Source organism: Ranitomeya imitator, chromosome 2, assembly GCF_032444005.1.
Source record: "Ranitomeya imitator isolate aRanImi1 chromosome 2, aRanImi1.pri, whole genome shotgun sequence".
NCBI lineage: Eukaryota > Metazoa > Chordata > Amphibia > Anura > Dendrobatidae > Ranitomeya > Ranitomeya imitator.
The window spans coordinates 56300702-56309403 of record NC_091283.1 but is presented as its reverse complement, the minus strand read 5'-3'; the positions used below and the strand labels follow the sequence as shown (position 1 = coordinate 56309403).

The 8702-nt window shown below is 41.3% G+C and overlaps 1 protein-coding gene across 1 annotated transcript in view; it reads left to right on the top strand.

The window, feature by feature from the left end:
- Positions 1 to 2158: 2158 nt before the first annotated feature.
- Positions 2159 to 8702, top strand: part of LOC138661849 (cdc42 effector protein 2-like) — a 64495-nt gene continuing 57951 nt past the window's right edge. The window contains exon 1 of the mRNA XM_069746789.1: positions 2159 to 2285. The gene's annotated coding sequence lies outside the window, so the exon portion shown is untranslated. The remainder of the gene's footprint in view (positions 2286 to 8702) is intronic.

Sequence of the window (8702 nt, the reverse complement as noted above, 5' to 3'; positions counted from 1 at the left end):
GTGTAGATGGTGGATGGTGAAAGGCACAGTGAAGAACGAGGACACAAGGTTGTAGTCTCTTTACCTTTACTGAAGGCTTCATTATCCACAGTCCAGAGCACCAGATCACAGGGCAGGCAGAGTCTGGCCGGTCTGAAGGCAAATCCAGAGTCCCCTTATCCAGGTGGAAATCTGTTGCCTTCCTCTAGCGCCTGGGTGTTGTAGTACCTTACTGCTGAGCCTCTCATAAGGTCCTCACAACTGTTGTTGGTGTTCTAGATGTTATGTCTTTCTCTCTGTCCCCCAGATGGATAGGAACAAACCCGTATGACTGGTGGCCTGAGGCTTTTTACAGGGACTCTGACACGCCCCAGCCCCCACAAGTTGCCACCGTGCCTCCTGGGTATAAGATCGGGCATGTAACGTGGAATTATCTGTCCTGCCAGTCTCTGAAGTAAAGCGTAGAGATCCTTACTCCCTCGGTATTCTGGCTACCAGATTTCTGCGCCTCAGAAGGAAGCAGCCTGCTCCTGGCTGGTCTCCCTCTGATATTCCTCTCCTGTGCTCTGCTTTCCTGCACACTCTCTGCAATATGTTCGCTTTAGTGTCTTCTTCCAGGAGCTGCAGCTCTTCAGGCTCCAGGACTACGTCCTCCCCCTCTGTCTTCCTGACAGGAACTCAACTCTGAACCCCTTTTCCCTCCAGATCAGGATGTTTTAGAGGGGAGTTCACCTTAAACAGGCTTAGAGCTCCCCCTTCTGGTCTGGAGTGTGAACATGTTGCATGCATTATGTTACCTGATAAAGAAATCTCCTTTATTGCCTTCAGACGTAACATCACTCCCCCCTAGAGGAGAACGATATTACTGCAATGACACCAGGACCCTGGGGCGCTGCACATGGACAGTACTTGGGATAATTCACTTGATTCACTCAGTACAGAAAAAAGCAAAATCTCATCATTCATTAACCAAACTACCCAGGTTATTTTTATATAGAGATATAGGTAAATTTGTGAACAAGGTAAGTGTAATATATGTATGCAGGTGAAAAGTGGGCCCCCACAGTCAATGTTACTGGTGGGCCCTTGGCCCCCCAGTCCGACACTTTGAGTGACCACATATAAAGTTGTAATGGTGAGAGTGTTGCTTACAAAGTAATAATGCCCCTTAATTCCTCCCTTAACAAGTAATAATGCCCAATTATGCTTTATGACATCATGTTCTGAGCACCCTTATGTACCTCTTCAGTAAGTAACAGTGTCCTCTGGGGATAACAATACAGTCTGTCAGTAAAGTGAGCATGCAGCTGCCATACACACATCAGGGCCCCGCGAGCTTATTAAGAATTCTTATCCTAGAGGGATCAATTATTGCAGCCACCAATAAATATGGTTGTAATTATCTGGAGATCTGTGTAAGATCCGGTGTAATCATCTGGAGATCTGTGTAAGATCCGGTGTGATCATCCGGAGATCTGTGTAAGATCCGGTGTGATCATCCAGAGATCTGTGTAAGATCCCGTGTGATCATCCAGAGATCTGTGTAAGATCCGGTGTGATCATCTGGAGATCTGTGTAAGATTCGGTGTGATCATCCAGAGATCTGTGTAAGATCCGGTGTGATCATCCGGAGATCTGTGTAAGATCCGGTGTGATCATCCGGAGATCTGTGTAAGATCCGGTGTGATCATCCAGAGATCTGTGTAAGATCCGGTGTGATCATCCGGAGATCTGTGTGAGATCCGGTGTGATCATCCAGAGATCTGTGTAAGATCCGGTGTGGTCATCCAGAGATCTGTGTAAGATCCGGTGTGATCATCCAGAGATCTGTGTAAGATCCGGTGTGATCATCCGGAGATCTGTGTAAGATCCGATGTGATCATCCGTAGATCTGTGTAAGATCCGGTGTGATCATCCGGAGATCTGTGTAAGATCCGGTGTGATCATCCAGAGATCTGTGTAAGATCCGGTGTGATCATCTGGAGATCTGTGTAAGATCCGGTGTGGATTTTTCTTTGCTATATACCAGATATAAGGAGCTGCTGCGCTGTCGGATCCTGTCCCGATAATAACCATATACAGAATATTGCTCCTTGGCTATGCTGCAGCCTCCAGACATGGAGGGGTTACCAGGATGGGCCTGACGTCAGGGTCTTCAGGGATTCCATATTCAGGGCAGGGGAAGGTGAATGTGTTCTGGCTCCTCCCTGGCTCTGTCCTCACATCTGAGGCTGGAGCTCTGTGAGTGACATTGTGGCTTCTAGCAGCCTCCATCCATGGGGCTGTCTGAATGAGGAACATCACAGGTAAGGCTGTCCTCACCATGGATGAAGAAGAAGCCATGACTGCTCCATTACATGTAGCCGCCCAATTACATGGCAGATCCTACGCTTAGAATGCCCGGACAGGTTCCATAGTGCCCACCATCATTGCCCCGGCGGAGTCAGTGCCCACTCACTGGTCTTCTATGGCTTCCTCCAGTCCGGCCTTTATGTATGGTGTCAGACATCATTGAATGATACAAATATAAGGGGGGCGGTGGCTGGGGTGATACAATGTATCCAGGGGTCTGCATCTATCAGACAGCCCTGAGTGGTCTGGAGCAGGGTGGTCCTCCTCCTAGGCATTGCCCAGACTCTGTATGTCAGGGGTCACATATAACACATACATGTAGATGTAGCAGAGCCCAATCAGCTTCACTGTGTGAAAAGGCGTAACGTCTCATAGGAAATGGCAACCGTAGCTCTTCTACATCTTACTTTTTACTTTTGATTATTATTCTGTGATTATTATTGCTTTATATCCTGTGTTTATTTTGTATATCCTTGCTTTATAGTGTAATGTTTTATATTACGTGTGTTAGCAGCATATAGAAGGACATATGGTAGGTTCTGTATATATCGGCTGTGACTGTCATTTATTCATATCTGAATCAGTAACATTGATTGCAAACTTTGTATATTATCTGCCAAACTCTGCGGCCAAATTAAAACTATATCTATTTTTTTCTCCCATCTAAAATGTGTTTATGTACATCCTGATCCACCTGGTTCACGAACTGAATGCCAGAACTACAGTAAAGACTATCACTCAGTACAGTGGACAGGTTCTCACCTCCTACTAAAAAGCATCAAAACAGACAACCTGGGTTTAGCCCCTTCTCCACAGATCCCCCGTAGGAGCTTCATGGTCTGAACTCTATGCCCTGAGTATTACAGTAAGACCGCGTTCACACGTTCAGTATTTGGTCAGTATTTTACATCAGTATTTGTGAGCCAAAACCAGGAGTGGGTGATATATGCAGAAGAGGTGACGTGTTTCTATTCTACTTTTCCTCTGATTGTTTCTCTCCTGGTTTTGGCTACAAATACTGATGTAAAACACTGACCCAATACTGAGCATGTGAACACGGCCAAGGCAATGACTGGGACCATAATTAGGACGTGTTATGAAAGTCAAAAGAGCCCAATGTTACAGTGTTTACATAATTTTCTAAAATGTTTTGAAACTTTGTAATATACTTTGTGCTTCAAATCTGCAACATAGTCAAGATCTCTGCTTGCTGAATGGAATCATTACATCAATACTGCTTCCATTCACATGCAGAACCTCCATGGAGACCTAGTCTAGACCTATAATGTATGTAGTCTAGACCAACTCCTGTGAGACATCAGCCAGGTCTACAGCACCTCAGGGCAGAAAGGGATCTGTGCTGCTGATGTGTTACACAGGATCTACCACAAGTGATGATTTTTACCTACAGCGTGTACAGGATGAGTTAAACAATTCTCATAAATAGATAGAAAGTTAGATAATAGATAGTAGTTAAATGGATAGAAAATAGATGATAGATAATAAATAGATAATATATAGATGATAGATAAATAATATATAGACAGATGATAGATAGATAGATAGATAGATAGATAGATAGATAGATAGATAGATAGATAGATAGATAGATGGATAGATAATAGATAGAGATAGAAAGATAATATACTGATGATAGATAGATGATATATAGATAGATGATAGATGATAGATAGAAGGATAGATAGAAAATAGATAGATAGATACATAATAAATAGATGATAGATAGATAATATATAGATAGATAATATATAATAGAAAATAGATAGAAAATAGATATATAGATGATAGATAGATAGATAGATAGATAATAGATAGATAGATAGATAATAGATAGATAGATAGATAGATAGATAGATAGATAGAAAATAGATAATAGATAGATAATATATAGATAGATGATAGATAATAGATGATAGATAATAGATAGAAACATAATAAATAGAAGATAGATAGATAGATAATATATAGATAGATGATAGATAGATGATAGATAGATAATAGATAGAAAATAGATAGATAATAGATGATAGATAGATAATAGATAGATAATAGATAGATGATAGATAGATAGATAGATAGATAGATAGATAGATAATAGATAGATGATACATAGATAGATAGATAGATGATAGATAGATGATAGATAGATAGATAATAGATAGATAGATAGATAGATAATAGATAGATGATAGATAGATAGATAGATAGATAGATAGATAGATGATAGATAGATGATAGATAGATAGATAGATAATAGATAGATAATAGATAGATAGATAGATAGATAGATAGATAATAGATAGATGATAGATAGATAGATGATAGATAGATAGATAGATAGATAGATAGATAGATAATAGATAGATAGATAGATAGATAGATAGATAGATAGATAGATAGATGATAGATAGATAGATAGATAGATAGATAGATAGATAGATAATAGATAGATAGATAGATAGATAGATAGATAGATGATAGATGATAGATAGATAGATAATAGATAGATAACAGATAATAGATAATTGATAGATAGATCACAGATAATAGATAAAATACACTGCCCATATTGTTGTTCCATAGATGATATGAGAAGCGCATTCAGTATCTTAGATAATACATCTGGGGTCAGTGTAATCCCAGGGGTCAGAGGTACCAAGCGTCAGGGTATGAAGTAACTCCGATTACTGAGTATAAAGCCAATTATCGGGTGCATAGGAGTTGAAGAGCTCATCTTCTGACAAGCGCACAACCCAGATAAAGATTGCCAGCGCCATCTCTAAGATGGGATACCAGGACTGCACTACTGGATATAATATTACTGATTGATCTGAAGAATCCCGCTAATAAGTCCTACCCACATAGACCACCAGTTTGTTACACTTTGTATTTTCCAAAAGGCTTCATGAATGTTTGTGAGTTAAAAAGTTTCCAATGTAAACATGGGACAATAAAATTTTTGCACTTTTTGCACAGAAAGTTGCATGGGGTGCTGCCTAATTTGGGAATTTCTACGTAGTCACTTTATTGGGTGTCAGGAGCGCAACTACCACAGTTGCCACCGCTACTGGGCTCGGCGAGCGAGGGACCTGCTGATGCCGGCACATACTTCACCTGGATGTACGCCCTTGGACGCACATTCAGCTGAAGTGTATTGCGGTGCAGAAACCCATCTATAATACACGCTGCCTCCCAATCAGAGGTCAGCCACTGACGTTGTCATGCACATGACTGCACATGACATGACAGCAAAATCATGCGCTCCCTTCACTTACACTCTGAAGTCAGTTTGCGGGCTTCAGAAGAGGACGCCGCACATATTTTGTGTTTGGCTGCACAGTGGCCATACTACTACATGGATGACTATGGTCTGTTCATTATACTATATGAAGGATACGGGTTGTGTATTATGCTAATATGGAGGTGCATTATACTACAGTGACATGTAAACGTTTGTGCACCCCTGCTCATAATTACTGCTATTGTGAGCAGTGAAGCAGGTTAAAGATGAAATGATTTCTAAAAGGTCTAAAGTTACAGATGACATTTCCTTTGTATTTTAGGCAAAAAAAATATATTGACATTTTTTACATTTTAAAAATCACAAAAAGGAAAATGGAACTATGCAAAGGTTTGGGCACAGCGCATGGTTAGTACCTAGTAGCACCCCGTTTTGCAAGTATCCCAGCTTGTAAATACTTTTTGTAGCCAAACAAGAGTCTTTCAATTCTTGTTTGAGGGATTTTCCTCCATTCTTCCTTGGAAAATTCTTCCAGTTCTGTGAGATTCCTGGGTCGTCTTGCATCCTCTGCTATTTTGAGGTCTAGTCACAGATTTTCACTGATGTTCAGATCAGGGGACTGTGAGGGCCATTGTAAAACCTTCAGCTTGCGCTTTTTGAGAACGTCTATTCATTTTCCCACATTTCATGCTTCAAACATAAAGATACCAAATGTAAATTTTTGGTGAAGAATCAACAAGTGGAACACAACTGTGAAGTTGAATGAAATTTATTGGTTATTTTACATTTTTGTGGAAATTCAAAAACTGAAAAGTGGGGTGTGCAATATTATTCGGCCCCTTTAACTTAATACTTTGTTGCGCCACCTTTTGCTGTGATTACAGCTGCAAGTCACTTGTGGTATGTCTCTATCAGTTTTGTCCATCCAGAGACTGAAATTCTTGCCCATTCTTCCTTGGCAAACAGCTCGAGCTCAGTGAGGTTTGATGGAGATCGTTTGTGAACAGCAGTTTTCAGCTCTTTCCACAGATTCTCGATTGGATTGAGGTCTGGACTCTGACTTGGCCATTCTAACACCTGGATACGTTTATTTGTGAACCATTCCAGTGTAGATTTTGCTTTATGTTTGGGATCATTGTCTTGTTGGAAGACAAATCTCTGTCCCAGTCTCAGGTCTTTTGCAGACTCCAACAGGTTTACTTCAAGAATTGTCCTGTATTTGGCTCCATCCTTCTTCCCATCATTTTTAATCATCTTCCCTGTCCAAGCTAAAGAAAAGCAGGCCCAAACCATGATGCTGCCACCACCATGTTTGACAGTGGGGATGGTGTGTTCAGGGTGATGAGCTGTGCTGCCTTTGGCATTGTTGCCCAAAAGTTCGATTTTGGTTTCATCTGACCAGAGCACCTTCTTCCACATGTTTGGTGCGTCTCCCAGGTGGCTTGTTGCAAACTTTAAACAACACTTTTTATGGATATCTTTGAGAAATGGCTTTCTTCTTGCCACTCTTCCATAAAGGCTAGATTTGTGCAGTGTACGACTGATTGTTGTCCTATGGACAGACTGTCCCACCTCAGCTGTAGATCTCTGCAGTTCATCCAGAATGATCATGGGCCTCTTGGCTGCATCTCTAATCAGTCTTCTCCTTGTTTGAGATGAGAGTTTAGAGGAACGGCCGGGTCTTGGTAGCTTTGCAGTGGTATGATACTCCTTCCATTTCAATATGATCACTTGCACAGTGCTCCTTGGGATGTTTAAAGTTTTGGAAATCATTTTGTATCCAAATCCAGCTTTAAACTTCTCCATAACAGTATCACGGACCTGCCTGTTGTGTTCCTTGGTCTTCATGATGCTCTCTGTGCTTCAAACAGAACCCTGAGACTATCACAGAGCAGGTGCATTTATACGGAGACTTGATTACACACAGGTGGATTATATTTATCATCATTAGGCATTTAGGACACATTGGATCATTCAGAGATCCACAATGAACTTCTGGAGTAAGTTTGCTGCACTGAAAGTAAAGGGGCCGAATAATATTGCACGCCCCAATTTTCAGTTTTTGAATTTCCACAAAAAATTTAAATAACCAATAAATTTCATTCAACTTCACAATTGTGTTCCACTTGTTGTTGATTCTTCACCAAAAATTTACATTTGGCACCTTTATGTTTGAAGTATGATATGTGGGAAAAGGTTGAAAAGTTCCAGGGAGCCGAATACTCCACTGGCACTGTGTGTGTAAGATCATTATCCATTTGTAGAAGACATCCTCTTTTCAACATCAGCTTTTTTACTGATGGTGTTATGTTTGCATCAAGAATTTGTTGAAATTTCATTGAATCCATTCTTCCCTCCACCTGTGAAATGTTCCCTGTGCCATTGGCTGTGACACAACCCCAAAGTGCGATTGATCCACCCCCATGCTTAATGTTGGGCGAGATGTTCTATTCCTGAAATTCTGTGCCCTTTTTTCTCCACACATTCCTTTAAAGGGAACCAGTCAGCAGATTTTGCCGATATAAGCTGCGGCCACTGCCTTTCAGGGCTTATATAGAGCTTTCTATAATGCTGTAGATAAACCACCAGTCCAACCTGCAAGTGAAGAAAAATAAGTTATATTATACTCACCCAGGGGGGGCGGTCCGGTGTGATGGGTGTCGCAGGTCCGGGTTTTGTACCTCCCATCTTCTTGCAATGCCGCCCTCCTGAATCTTCCTCGCTCCCCGGCACCGGCGCTCCGGCGCAGGCGTTCTGATTTGCCCTGTTGAGGGCAGAGTAAAGTACTGCAGTGCGCAGGCGCTGGGCCTCTCTGACCTTTCCCGGCGCCTGCGCACTGCAGGGGACTTTTTAAAGCAACTTTTCTTTCTGGCTGCCGCTGCCATTATTTGGCTGCAGTGTTGTACAATGTCTGATAAATAAGTCTCATCTTTGAATATAGAGCTGTTTCTCCTTTCTGGAGTAGAATTGCAGCTTTTTTTGCAGCAGTTTCAAATGTTGTAATTCATGATATTGTCTAGCAGTCCATTCACATTGCTAACCATGCCTACTTTTTCCTAAGTGACAAGAGTGGAGTGAAATTGCAAAAAGTTGCAAATGCTTTTTTGAT